Raw genomic sequence first — 15108 nt, 5'->3', positions numbered from 1 at the left:
GTTGATTGCTTGTACATCTTGTTCTGGAAAGTTTCTGTTCATTTCCTCAGCTCATTTGTTGAGTGGAATATTTGTATTCTTGGTGTAGAGTTTTTTGAGTTCTTTATATATTCTGGAAATTCATACTCTGTCTGAAGTATGAGTGGCAAAGATATTCTCCCACTCTGTAGGCTCTCTCTTCACATTACTGATAGTTTCCTTTGCTGAGAGAAAGCTTTTTAGTTTGAATCTATCCCAGTTGTTGATTCTTGCTTTTATTTCTTGTGCTATCGAGTCCTGTTAAGGAAGTCTAATCCTAAACCAACAGTTGAAGATTTGGACCCACTTTTTCTTCTGTAAGATGCAGGGTCTCTGGTCTGATTTCAAGGTCCTTGATCCATTTTGAGTTGAGATTTGTGCAGGGTGAGAGATAGGGGTTTAATTTCATTCTGTTGCATATGGTTTTCCAGTTTTCCCAGCACCATTTGTTGAAGAGGCTATCTTTTCTCCATTGCACATTTTTGGCTCCTTTGTCTAGTATGAGAAAATTGTATTTATTTGGGTTTGTGTCCATGTCCTCTATTCTGTACCATTGATCTACCTATCTATTTTAGTACCAATACCATGACGTTTTTGTTACTATTGCTTTGTAATAGAGGTGAAGATCTGGTTTTTGGATACCCCCTGCTTTACTCTTTCTACTGAGGATTGATTTAGCTATTCTGGTTTTTTTATTCTTCCAGATGAATTTCATAATTTCTTGCTCTATTTCTGTAAGGTACATCATTGGGATTTTAATTCGAATTGCATTGTATCTGTATAGCACTTTAGGTAGTATGGCCATTTTGACAATATTTATTCTGCCTATCCAAGAACATGGGAGATCTTTCCATCTTCTAAGGTTTTCTTTAATTTCTTTCTTTAGTGTTCTGTAGTTCTCATTGTAGAGATCGTTCACCATTTTTGTGAGATCGATTCCCAAGTATTTTATTTTTTTCGAGGCTATTGTGAATAGGGTAGTTTTCCTAACTTCTCTTTGTGAAGATTCATCACTTATGCATAAAAATGCATTGGATTTATAAGCATTGATCTTGTAACCTGCTATTTTACTCAATTCACTTATGAGTTCTAAAAGTTTTCTGGTGGAATTTCCAGGTTCCTCAAAATATATAAACATGTCTTCAGTGAACAGGGATAGGTTGAGTTCTTCTTTTCCAATTCATATCCCTTTAATTTCTTTGGTTTGTGTATTGGCTCTGGCTAGAGTTTCAAGGACAATGTTGAATAGAAGAGGTGAAAGAGGGCATCCCTGCCTTGTTCCAGGTTTTAGGTCGAATGCTTTCAGTTTTTCAGCATTTAGAATGATATTGGTCATGGGTTTAGCGTAGATGGCCTTTATAATGTTAAGGAATGTTCCTTCAACCCCAGATTTTTCTAGTTTTTTGAGCATGAAGGGATGCTGTTTTTTATTGAATGCTTTTTCCACATCTATTGAAATAATCATGTGATTCTGAACTTTAAGTCTGTTGATATGGTGAATGACATTTATTTATTTCTGGATGTTGAACCAAAAAATATGGAACGTTTCATGAATTTGCATGTCATCCTTGTGCAAGGGCCATGCTAACCTTCTCTGTATCGTTCCAGTTTTAGTATATGTGCTGCTGAAGTGAGTATGGTAGATTTTTAATGGCTTCTTCTATTTCATTGCTTGATATTGTTCTGTTTAAATTGTTTATGTCCTCCTGGTTCAGTTTGGGAGGAGCATATGTCTCCAGAAATTTATCAATATCTTCGGTCATTTCTATTTTGTTGGAATACAGATTTTCAAAATGGCTTCTCATTATGCTCTGTATCTCAGTGGTGTCTGTTGTGATATTTCTTTTCTCATAAGCGTTTTTAGTAATTTGAGTTTTCTGTCTCCTTCTTTTTGTTAGTATGGCTAAGGGTTTGTCTATTTTGTTTACTTTTTCAAAGAACCAACTTTTTTGTTGTCAATTTTTTGAATTGTTTCTTTTGTTTCTATTTCACTGATTTCAGCTCTGATTTGAATTATTTCCTGTCTTCTATACTTTTTCTGTTATTCTGTTCTTCTTTTCTAGGGCTTTGAGCTGTAATGTTAGGTCATTTAGTTGTTGATTTTTCATTCTTTTCTGGAATGTGCTCCATGCAATGAATTTTCCTCTTAGTACCACTTTCATAGTGTCCCAGAGATTTTGATATGTTGTGTCATCATTCTCATTTACCTCTAAGATTTCTTTTTATCTCCTCCCTTATGATTTTGCTATCCATGTTTTATTAAATAGCATATTATTTAGTCTCCAGGTGTTGGAGTAATTTCTGTTTTTTATTTTGTCATTGATTTCTATTCTCAGTCCATTATTATCTGATAGAACACAAGGCAGTATCTCTATTTTTTTGCACTTTCTAAGGGCTGATTTTTGGCATAACATATGGTCTATTTTCGAGAAGATTCCATGTGCTGCTGAGAAGAAAGTGAATCCACTTGTTGATGGATGGATTATTCTTTATATGTCTATTAAGTCTAGGCTATTGATTGTGTTATTGGGTTCTATGGTTTCTTTTGTTGGTTTTTGTTTGGGAGATTTATCTAGTGGTGACAGTGGTGCATTAAAGTCAACCAGAATTATTGTGTTTTGGTCTATGTGATTTCTGAAATTGAGAAGGATTTTTTTGATGTACAAGGATGCACCATTGTTTGGGGCATAAATAATTACTTTTGTTATGTCTTCCTGATTTATGGTTCCCTTAAGCAGTATGAAATGTCCTTCTTTTTCCCTTCTGATTATCTTTAGCTTGAAGTCCACTTTATCTGATATAAGGATGGAAACCACCACTTTATTACTGAGTCCATGTGCATGGCAGGTTTTTTTCCATCATTTCACCTTTAGTCTGTGGATGTCTTTTTCTATGAGATGAATCTCTTGAAAGCAGCATATTGTTGAGTCTTCCTTTTTAATCCATTCTGCCAGTCTATGTCTTTTGATTGATGAGTTTAGGCAATTAACATTCAGGGTTATTATTGAGATATGAATTTTATTCCCATTCATTTGGCTTATTTTTGGTTTTTAAGTTGGCTTGACTTCCCCTTCGAGTGGTTTTTCTCTAAGATAGTTCCTCCCTTTGCTGATCTACATTGTTGTTTTCATTTCCTTCTCATGGAATATTTTATTGAGAACATTGTGTAGTGCAGGCTTTCTATTGGTAAATTATTTTAACTTTTGTTTATCATGGAAGGATTTTATTTCATCTTCAAATCTGAAGGTTAGTTTTGCTGGATATAGGATTCTTATTTGGCAACCATGTTCTTTCAGAACTTGAAATACGTGTTCTAGGCTCTTCTAGTTTTTAGAGTCTGGGTTGAGAAGTCATCTCCTATCCATATTGGTCTCCCCCTATATATAAAATAGTGTTTTTCTCTCATGGCCTTCACAATCCTATATTTATTTTGAATGTTAGGCATTTTCATTATAATGTGACTTAGTGTGGATCTGTTGTGATTTTGTGCATTTGGTGTTCTTTAATCCTCTTGTATTTGATTTTCCATTTCATTCTTCAGGTTTGGGAAATTTTCTGATATTATTATATTGAATAGGTTGTTTATTACTTTGGTTTGTATCTCTGTGCCTTCCTCAATCCCAATAATTCTTAAAGTTGATCTTTTCATGATGTCCCATAGTTCTTGGAGATTCTGTTCATGATTTCTTACCATCTTCTCTGTTTGGGCCACTTTATTTTCAAGATTAAATATTTTGTCTTTATTGTCTGAGGTTCTGTCTTCCAAGTGGTCTAGTCTTTTGGTGATGCTTTCCATTGAGTATTTTTTTGGTTTATTGTTTCTTAATTTCAAGGATTTCTGTTTGTTTGTTTTTTTTTTTTGAGAATCTCTTTCTCTTTGTTGAAATGATCTTTTGCTTCCTGAAGGTGTTCTTTTAGCTTACTGGTATTATCATTCATTGCCTGCATTTGCTCTCTTATCTCATCCTTTACTTCACAAATCATCTTAATCATGCATAATCTGAAGTTCTTTTCTGATATTTCTTCTACCATACTTCCATTGGATTCTATTAATATTGAATCTAGATTTGTTTGGATCATTTCCTCCCCTTGTTTTTTCATGTTGTTCATATGCCTTCCCCTGTAGCAGTGCAGATCTGAGATATTGCAGATTTCCCCCACAGGCTTACAGTGGCCCTATTGGTTTCCAAAACCCATTCTTTAAGGAGAGATCAATAGTAGTAGTCCCCAATTCAGACACTATGCAATCCTAGACCAAATAGCCTCTATGAGGACAATAACAAAATTGTCATAATAAACAGAATGAGTTCAAATATTGTCTTCAGTAAAACAAAGAGATTTGCAATAAGGTCTGCTGTTTCAAATGGAGGACAAAGAGGATGCAGAGGGATGTAGAATGTGACTGTTAATGTGAGAAGAAAAGAATATACAGAACTTCAAGATTATAGAAATGGTGAGAGTGTAATCAAAAGAAATTGGATGTTAGCATGCAAAAAAGGGAGAAAGAAACTCTGAGGGAACAGGTAAATAAAAGGAAAGGAGAGCAAGACAAGTAAAAAAATAATATCTTAATTTTTTTCAATAAGGAGAAAAAAGAAAATCTACAGTATAACAGTCATACAGTAATGAATCCTCCTGGTGTTCAGTAGCCTGATGCATGAGAGGTACCTGACAATGAGCTTCAAGTCTCCAGGAAGCATTTCAGGATTTGTTTTACCCCAACTAAAGATTGGAGCTATGGCTTTCAGGATTATCAAAGATGGCCACTCTGGCTTCCAAATGTGTTGGCAAATGGGGAGCTGCAGCTCAGGGTGTGACTGTGGTCAACATGAGATCCTTGAGGCAGGATGCAGTTGGTCAGGCAGGGTTTCTGGAGGTGCTTTATGTGGTTGTGGGATCCTGGAGCCTGGTTGCAATCATTCGGTCTGGGGTACCGGTGATAGGGCACAGTCAGTTTGTCTGAGGGTCCTGGTGGCAGGGAGCAGTCACTCGATGTGAGGGTCCCAGAGGCAGGGAGTGATTGGTCAGACTGAGGTGTCCTGGAGATGGAGCTCACTCAGTCCAGCCAGGGTTCCTACGGGGCCTGGCTGTTGTCTCAAAATGGCGGAAGCCACGTGTAATCAAACCTGCAGGTACTGTAACAGTGAACTTCCAGGCAACAGCAGGCAGCTGGTGCTCCACCAGCAGTCGGCGATCAGTTTGCTGACTATTGTTGGACAATCGGGTGGTGAACCTTGTGAGTTGGGTGATGGGTAGGTGTAAGGCAGGCGATGGACAGGTGAGAGGCAGGAAAATGGCGGATGATAGGTGCCTGACAGTGAGCGATTACTCAAAAAAGGCATCGATATGCTGGCAGACTGCAGGTGATCACAGCAGACAAATGGGGTAAATAGCAGGGGATCGATGAGCAGCAAAAACTGCCTTAGCAAGAAACAGATATCTTCTGCTTGAAACCAGTGTTATGGAGCAACAAGGAATGCAGTCTCCCTCTACTCTGCCATCTTGGATCCCTTAACTTTATTTTGTATGTGAAGTATTTTTATTATAATGTGCCTTGGTGTGGATCTGTTGTAATTTTCTGCACCTGGTGTTCTGTAAGCTTCTTGTATTTGATTTTCCATTTTATTCCTCAGGTTTGGGAAATTTTCAAATATTATTTCATTGAAGACATTCATTTCTTTGGTTTGTATCTTTGCACCTTCCTCAATTCCAACAATCCTTAAATGGTCTTTTCATGATGTTCCATGATTCTTGAAAGTTCCATTCATGATCTTTTACCATCTTTCCAGTTTGCTCTACTTTATTTTCAAGATTAAACATTATGTCTTCATTGTCGGAGATTCTGTCTTCCACAGATCTAGTGTATAGGTGATGCTATGTATTGAGGTTTTAATTTGGTTTATTATTTCTTTCATTTAAGTATTTGTTTTTTTTTTCCAGAATCTCAGTCTCTTTATTGAAGTGCTCTTTCCATCCTATATTTTCTCTTTTAACTCTTTATTGGAGTGATCATACATTACCTGAAATTGCTCTCTTATCTTTTTTTTCATGGACCATTTTAATTATGTGGATTCTAAACCCGTTTTCTATGATATCTACTGCCATGCTGTCATTCACTTCCATCCAAAATCTTGCTACACTGTTTTAGCTGCTTCTCAAAGAAATGCCTAAGTTTGTAACAATGCTCCTGTGAAATGATGGCAAGTCATGAGACAACTACATTTTCCAAGTGGAACAGGTTGGCATCTAGCCATTTGAGATTGAAGGACGTGGAGACTCCAGGCTCCTTCAGGAGATGGCACTTGGTTTTTCTCACCAGGGGTTGCTTCTAGGCCTGAGGAGTCTTGGGTCCCAATGAGTGTATGCTGTGACATCCTGGCCACTGTGCAGATCCCTGGTGATGTTGCAGAAAGACAGAATGACAGAAGCATGGCATCTTGGTGCCCATGGCAACTGGTGAACTTTTGGCCCTGGCCCATCCTGACTTAGACTGAAGACAAGCCTGGACTCAGCTGTGATATTAGGAGGGAAGACCTAGGTAGGCAGCCCCAGGGGCTTGTTATTTGCAAGGAATAGAATGCCAACTTTTTCACCCACTGGAAGGGGAGAGAGTGTGTTTGGGACATGGCATATCTGACCTGAGTGTTCCAGCTCCTTCCTGGGCAAGTACCCCTGCTGAAAACCGACAGCCCACACAACCCTCAAGGCCTGCTAGGTGATACCATTCTTGTTCAGCCTGCACCAGTCATGCTGGCCATTTGGTGACACCTATTCTGTTATAGTCTGTTGGTCCCCACCAGGTCTAGTGGCCAGGGAAATCATGGAAGCATGTTCAATCACTTGATCGAGGATCACCCAGCAAGGCACTGGACCCAGTGGCACTGACCTTGCACACATCATCCCCAAGCCTGAGCTCACCCACTATATTTGTCAGTCAGGGAAATTGCCTAGGACCCTCACAGACACATGGAGTGATGGATGGTGAGAATTTCAGGCTGTGGTGACTCCCCTGTGGCTCAGTGAGTTAGGTGATGATTGAGTTGAAAAAGCATAACCAAACTCTTGCAGTGTTCTCCTCCTTTTCTGCAGTGCTCAAACAAGTGACAGCTCAAACCTGTGATGGTGAACTTCTATTCTAGTTGATAGTGGGTGCCTCCTGTGCTCCCTATAAAGGAGAGAAGGGACTAAATCATTTAGCATGTGTGATGGAGGCCAGGAGGAAGCTATCCAAAAAGTACACCTGTTCTGTGGACACACCACCTGCCAAGTCCCACTACTTTTGCTATTGCCCTGCATTTAGTTTGCCCCCAGAAAGTTTCTTGGCCCAAATTTCCAAGGAGCCCTTCAACTTAACTTTAAATGCACATATATCTGGAAAATCTGCCTTGGCATAAGGGTTCATCCTCTTGAAATGGCTTCTGCCTCTCAGACACAGGCCCTCCGTGATGATGCCCAGGATCTTCATAGCAGGTCCTGGAAGATGCAGACTACAGGTTAGTGTCATGTTCTTGTGCAAAGGTGCTCATGATGGATGAAGCAAGCACCTGCTAATGATGTGAGAAGCACATATTTCCAATGCATAATATCATCTTGACCCATGCCTCATGCTGCAAGATCAGAATTGTACAACATTTCAAATCTTAGTATTGAGAAAATGGAAGCACTGTGGACTTTTCTTTAGGGCACAAACTGCAGAAAGTTGTTGGAATTAAAAAGATAAGTTCAGTGAACACATACTAAAAAAATTTTCATTGCTAATGGTCTGCAAAAATAAACCTATCGACTGCTGAGCTTCAAAATAATAAAACAGCAAGAAGAAATTGAGAGATTATTTTTTTAAGCAAAGATAATCACTGACAGTAACTCAATTTGCAAAGGCATTCATATGAATGCCTTTGCAAATTTGTGGTTCTCTCTTGTTGTTTGCAATGGACAGCAGATTACAAGTATGCTGATTTTGCTTGTCCTACACATGTAGGACATCAGGATGAAGAAAGAATTTTCTTTCACCATACCAGCAGCACCAAAGCACCACAATTTACACAAGGGTAGAATTGGAAAGCCAGCTCTGAGTAACAGCTCTCAAAGTAAATAGTTCCCTCATCATCAGAATTTAAAACATAATAAATCACTACTAAAATGCAGAAATGTAGACCTAATTTGGTTGAAACTTGAATTTAAAAAACAGAAAATTTTAAAGAAAAACTAAAGTTGCTACGAGAATAATGGATCCTAAAACATTTACAAAATACACATTATTTTTTTCTTTTCAATGGTTATATGCACCATAAAGCTGTTGCATGCCTAATATCCCTGATTTACTTCTTTAAATGTGAATTTTCCAAATAGATGTTCTTGAGTGATGCATACTCTTGAAAAACCAATCCAAAATTTACACAAAACCATGAGAAAGATGAGAATACTGCCTCCTAAACCCAATTCTACACAGCATGGCTTCAGAATATCCATCAAAATTTATTCTACTATGATGTACAACTAATATTAAGTAATAAAAAATGTACTAAAATTAGCAAAAACACTATAAAAATGCTTCATTAGAGTTGTGACTGGACCTACAAAAAAACAGGGAAGCAGGTTTTAAATATCCATTGTGGTTCCTGAGTAACAGCAGAAGAAACTAAGATATTTATTCATCACAGACTCACTCAATTCCTTTAAGGAAAATAATATCTTCCCAAAGGAAAGCAGAACACAGTGAGAAAACATAGTGCCAACAGAAACTCTCTTTTGTCATCACCTCTAGTTTTCCCAGCTGACCTTTAGTATGGCTTCCATTGCATTCAGGTTTACCATTCCCATCAGTGGATGTTATACTCCTCCTGTGCTTATTTTGGATAGTCATGTCCCTATTCTGGGGCTGCCCTAGCATGTGCAGATGGGTCTTATTACACTTCTCAGAAAGGTTGAAGAGCAGAAGAACTGCTGGCACTTGCTGAACATTAGTAGGTAGTGTTCCTCTTTCTTATCCAAGATCATGACCAATGGAGTAGAAATGAGGCTTTCCTTGCCTTGGGAAGTCACACAGTCATCTTTAAGTCACTTTCCAGGTTGTTCACATATCCATTATTTTTCTCAGTATCCACCTCAGCAGTGGCCATGAAGAATTATTTTAGCTAAGAGACTCTGCTCCTCTATTTCCATCTTCCACTCAGGGTAAGACATATTGGGTAAGGGTCTGTTCTTGGACTGTGTAAAGTCCTCTATATGGCTGGCCCACTATCTCAGAGCAGGGGCAGGACTTGGATGTGGGTTCTCTTGCATCTTGAAGGCAAACCCATTGTTTTTTTCTTCCCCAGGACTACTGGCAGCCTTGCCACCTGCCTCATTCTTCCTATAGCTGTCCAGTGCCTGGGAGTTGGAGACATTCTGTAGCACAGAGCGTTGCTGATATATGGTAGCTGTGGTCCACACTAACTGAACCAGTAAGGTCTGGAAACGTCTGATGACTGCTCATTTCAAATAACACAACTGGCTTCCTGAGTGGCCTGATCAAAAGTCTATTCTGCCAGGTTCGGTTAAATAGGGCTGGGGGAATCCATGCAAAGAACTGCATCAGAAAATTCAGAGGACTTTGATGAGAGAGAAGATTCAGATGCCTGTCTTTATAGTCAGAAAGCAGCAAAAGAGAAGTCTCCCTATGTGCCCATTTGCAGTCTTACTACAGAGTCTAGCAAAATTGTGCATGGTCTGGGTCAGAGTGCTGACCAGAGAGGAAGAGGCTGTGCTCTGGTGACCCCAGGAGGGCACAAGTTCCTAGACAGAGACCTGGGAGAGGGCCTGGAAACTAGGTGCCCCTGCATATTCCAGCAGGGCTGAGAGCTAAGCTTGGCACAGGCTTCAGCTGAGGCATGATCATCATGGTTGGGTGGGCAAAATGCTGGCTAAAGAGCCCAGCACAAAGTGGCCAACAGAAAACCAGCACAGTGTGCCAGGATCAGGGTTGGAGCAGGCCATGGTGGCAGTAAAGGAGAGAGGGAGGAAGAGCAATGCAACTGGAAGCCCAGTGGTGACAGGGATGTGGGGAGGGTGGAGAGGGATGTAGTTATGCAGGATTTGGACTGGGGAAGCCACCAGTAAGGTTTTGTAATGTGGTTAATTTTTTGAAATTGTTAACTACAATTCTAAACCCCCACAATATATGAGAATTACCTTGCAAATTGTACACATTTAAGAAATATTAATGATAAGTTTTATGATACAATTATGGATAATATATCACACATAAAAATGTGAAATCAATGACATGACACCAGCAGAAACAATATAGTAATATAAAAGACTACAGGTCAAACAGATTGTCTTATTAAAAACAAAGTCTAATGAAGAATCAGCTCATTCCTGCCTGGGTTGCTGTAATTAAGAACCAGACTTCCCAGTGAGTGCCAAGAATTCCTACAACATGTACACAAACTCATGTGAATTTACAGTTAGCTCCCTAATATTTTAAAGATACAGCTGAATTCATGCTCTAAACAGTTCATGACAAAACAAAATTTATTTGAATATATGATTCAGGAGACCAGACACTAACACAGTGACTATCTGGCTCAGAACTATAGTCCCAGTGACTAACTGTGTTTGGTAGTTAGTTAAGTAACTAAAGGAACAAATGAAGAAAATCTCAGATAAAAGAGCACATTTTGCAAAGCTTTGATTAAAAAAAAGGTCTTAGACTGGATACAGTAGCACCTTCCGATATTCCCAGCAGCCCAATAGGCTAAGTCCAGAGGATCACAAGTTTGAGGGCAACCTCAGCAGCTGAGTGACAAGTTGTCTCAAACTAAAAAGTGAAAAAAAGAGAAACTGTGGATATAGCTCAGTGGTGAAGTACCACTTGGTTCAATCTAAGTACAGAAAGAGAGACAGAGTGATCAAAGAGAAAGCAAATGAATGAGGAGTACAAAAAAAAAAAAAACACAAAGAATGTGCTAGTTTTTCAAAAAATGAATATGTTGCCTGTTATTAAATCTCTTAATTTAGGGCATTCCTCTGATAGCCATAAACACACAACTAAGGAGATTCCTTGATTTGTTTCAAAACATAAATTTATTCCCATTTAATATAAACATATATAACATAACTAAGGAGATTCCTTGATTTGTTTCAAAACATGAATTTATTCCCATTTTATATAAAAGTAACATGAAAGAAAAATTTATCCAAAGATAATAGATATGTGTTTTATAAACTGAAAATTTCCAGAAGAGATGTGCAAGTAATCCATCAACTGGGATAATGAAAAAGAAAATTATTAAGTTTATATTAGCCAAGGCCAGGGAAAATGTCATATATGTTTCAATCATTGCATACAAGCCAAAGAAACAATTTTCTAAAAATAATATGAAATGTAAGATTCCATAACAGAAAAAAGTTCAGTGAAATGTAGTACTTTCTCCTTGTACAAATAAAGAAAAAGCAATTAGATTAATTCTTCTGTAAACAGTACTTGATTTTATTTAAAATCATTAAAATCCATCAGATTGCTATCTCCTAAGATATCTTCACACAGTCCTTGTAACAAAATGATTCATTAAGTATTTAAAGAAAAAAATGTCCAATTATATAGAATATAGTATACTGAGAGTCTTTCAACATATCCATAAAACATGATGAATGTAAAATAGCTAAGCTATGCTTAGTTCTCATCAACATGTATGTAAACCTACATGAAGAAACTTAGCTCTGAATATTCTATCCCTTTCTTTCATCCATACAAAGCATGCAGATGATGTATTTCTTTCTATCTCATGTTTTAAATGTAAAGCATATATGTAAACTTCGTTTCATAATACAGATTTTTTCTCTTTTTTGACATGTTTCAAATTTATTTATCTTTAGAAATTGAATAATTTTCACAAATGTCTAATTCAGCTAGAGATTATCATTAACTGAAAGATTACCATAGGCTGAAGGTTTTGAAAATTAAATAGCTTGAGCAATTATTTTCTGTAGTAGGATGAAGATCAGTGATGGATGACAAATCTAAGAGCAAAAGGATTTCTTAACCTTTATACTTAATTAGAAAAAATCACTTAGGAAATATGTGATATTAGAAGCAAAACCCAAATGATACACTAGGAAGCAGGGTAATTCATAAAAATATGAGTAGAAATAAAGTTAAAAGAAATTTAAAAGGAAAAATAGAACAGAAATGCATACATACAATACTATGAAAACACATAACTGAAATTCAAGTTCAAATATTTTGGTGCTATGAAAACATAACTTTAGTTCACCTGATTCAGTTTCCATACCAAATCTACCCAGGATGGCATTTTAACTGAGATTTAAAAGCTTGTAACTATACTTGAACCTCATTCATCTTTGCCTTTTTTATGTAACTGAGCATGAGTTTCTTGGTGATTGGTAAACTTTTTACAAGCTGAAAAGGAAAAAAGAAAGAAATTTGGAAATGAAAAGCGCCATTCCTCTTATAACAATATATATGATCTGCCAATAGAACATACATTTCTGAATTGGTTTGGTAGAAGGAGTGTTATATTTTGTTATTAGTCACCTATAGCCTTTCTCTAGGTCTCTCAATTTCCCAGCAAAATCATTCATTTACAAGGAGAGGAAAAGACAGAGCTGAAGTCTATGGTCTTCTCTCAGCAGAACCAACTGCCTCATAGGTATCTATCACCATGGCCTTCTTTAAAGACCCAAAAATTCATTGTAATTTTGTGTGAAAGTAAGAGAACAAAGCATTGTATTGAATTCCTCCCTGCCCCCACTTTTATAACCTTATATTGAAACTTACCTGGTTTATCAAGAAAATTTTTAAAAATTATTTTCAAAATATTTTATTAATAAACAATTCTTTTCTGTAAATACATCAGTTACTTGCTCTGTTCTTATAACAATATATCTCCTAGTACTTTGAGCGATTATTGGTAAGTTAACCTTTCAAAGTCCCTTGTACGATACCTTCTGGGAGGGAGCAGACAATAAAATTTGGGGAATCCAATGAGGTTTCTAATTTATATAGCCACTCATCACAAGTTCCCACCTTGCATTCAAATAGCCCTATTCTGCCATCATCAGGATTTAAACCCTCACCTAAGAAAACTGAATTTAAATAGAATATTTTCTCAAAATCAAAAATAAGTATTTAGTTCTTTTTTAAATAGCAGCAGTCCAACATCCTGTGCCCTTATACAGAATTATTCCCAGGCACCACCATTCTCTGCCACCACTCTCCACACTCCCCTCTCAACTGCAGGAGAATAATTGACTACACCACAGAGCTGGGAAGTCTCTATGTCAGCTCATGGCACTGTCAAAGAATACAGGTATCAGGACATCCCCACTTCAGAGATGACGAGATCAGGGCTCAGAATGTGTTAAATGTCCTTTCCAAGGCCACTGGTCTTGGAAGTTGTAGAACCAGAACATAAAAACAAATCCAGTCTCCAAAGGTGTGTTTTAAAACATTCTTGGTCTATCACCTAACTAATAGACTCCCTGAGGTACAAAAAATTATTATAGACCTTGAGAAGGAAGAGGGGAATCAGAAAGGATGGAGACTCCCTGATAGCACCTCACAGAGGCCCTGCATCAGTCAGTTTGAGGCTGAGTTTGGAAGACTTCCTGTCTGCTCACATCTTCTAGTTTTTTCCACACATATTTATTTTCACATTGCTTTTGTAATTTTTGCACTTGAGTTATTTTTGTTAACTTATTTTTCTTAAGTTACCTTACCTCTTATACTTACAAAAATGTATTTAAAACCTCAGTGGTTTATAGCAATTTTCAATAAAAATGAGTATCATTTGCCCCAAATAAAAATTGACTTCAAATCCTATAGAACTACCAAATTAATTACCAGTCATATGTGCAGCATTCAAAATCATTCATCTGAGGCAGGGTCTTCAGACTCAGTTTGGAGAATTGGAGCTACTGGGTAACACCAGAACACAAATAACCCCTGTGCTCTTCTGCCACAAACAGTTGTCCAGGCACTCATTCAATCTCCATTGCACTCTGAGAGCAGTCAGGAGGCCAGGAAGATATCCTACCCCAAATGTAGTCAAGTTCATACACTTCAAAACCAGGTTCCTGGTTCTGGTCACTGCATCCTTAGTTTCCAACCACATATCCTTTTAGATGTGATATAATTCAGAGGTCATTGTTCTTCCCAGCACCTTCTTTGCTGACTATTGAGTCATGTCATAACTCCCAATTTAACTATTGTGTGATTATTGCATGTTAAGTGATTTAGGAAGAAGAAACCAGCATTCCACAGTGTCCCCAGGAAGTAGGACAGTACTAGACTGAGCAGTCACATCTTTTCCCACTGTCCTCCTGTCCATCTGCTTCTCAAATATCTGCCAGAGACCAATCTCTGTGGAAGAAGAGAAGAGACATAAAAGGAAAAAAGGGCATTTGAGAGCATGCAGAAAAATGCCCTCAGTTTACAGAGAATCAAGCCAGCCCTGAGGTTTTTGTCTCCCCATCTTGCACAACCAGCTGGGGCACAGCTATATTGGATTAATATCCTCAGAATCCAGACACATGTTTACCATTTATTCAACTGAAAATATTTCCACCACAAATTACATTGGGCTCCTAGATCCAAGGACAGATTATTAAACCTTCAGTCTAGAATAATCTAGTCTCTGTAATATGAAAATTCAGTTACAATGATATTCTCTCACCTTAGAGGTTAATCACATGATCTGCTCAACTCTAATGATCCTATAGAAATAGAAATCACAGGCTTGGGTCACCTAAAAATAACTAAAAAGCCCACCCACCCCACCCTCCTCTTGAAGACTCCAAGACTTTCTATCCCGTGAATGGGAAAAGCTTTATGTAACCACTTAAACCAGATGCTGCACATGAACTAAATTTTACCTTCCTTAGAAAGCACTATGTGCCAGCTTTCAACTCAGCACCTAGCCCAATGTGCCAAGAAGGAATGGCAGCAAAATTAAACCTCAATTAGCCAAGTGTGTACTGACCTCAAGTTGTGATTCACAGAGGGGCATAGCACACCATGACTTGGAGGACTTTGGGCATATTTGTTACCAGTCTAAGTTTGGTTTAGCAAGGGAAATGGTCTTTTGG

General features: G+C 37.8%; 1 non-coding gene and 1 pseudogene across 1 annotated transcript; both read right to left on the bottom strand.

The window, feature by feature from the left end:
• The window catches only part of LOC124973254 (telomere length and silencing protein 1 homolog), a 51741-nt pseudogene that overhangs the window by 12696 nt on the left and 23937 nt on the right, over nucleotides 1–15108 (bottom strand).
• On the bottom strand, nucleotides 1550–1656 carry LOC124973264 (U6 spliceosomal RNA). The gene has a single exon (XR_007106657.1). It is a non-coding gene; the product is annotated as a U6 spliceosomal RNA (small nuclear RNA).

This window comes from Sciurus carolinensis (genome assembly GCF_902686445.1).
Source record: "Sciurus carolinensis chromosome 14 unlocalized genomic scaffold, mSciCar1.2 scaffold_114_arrow_ctg1, whole genome shotgun sequence".
Taxonomy (NCBI): domain Eukaryota; kingdom Metazoa; phylum Chordata; class Mammalia; order Rodentia; family Sciuridae; genus Sciurus; species Sciurus carolinensis.
Note: the sequence above shows the minus strand (reverse complement) of the source record. Positions and strands in the feature narration are given on the sequence as shown.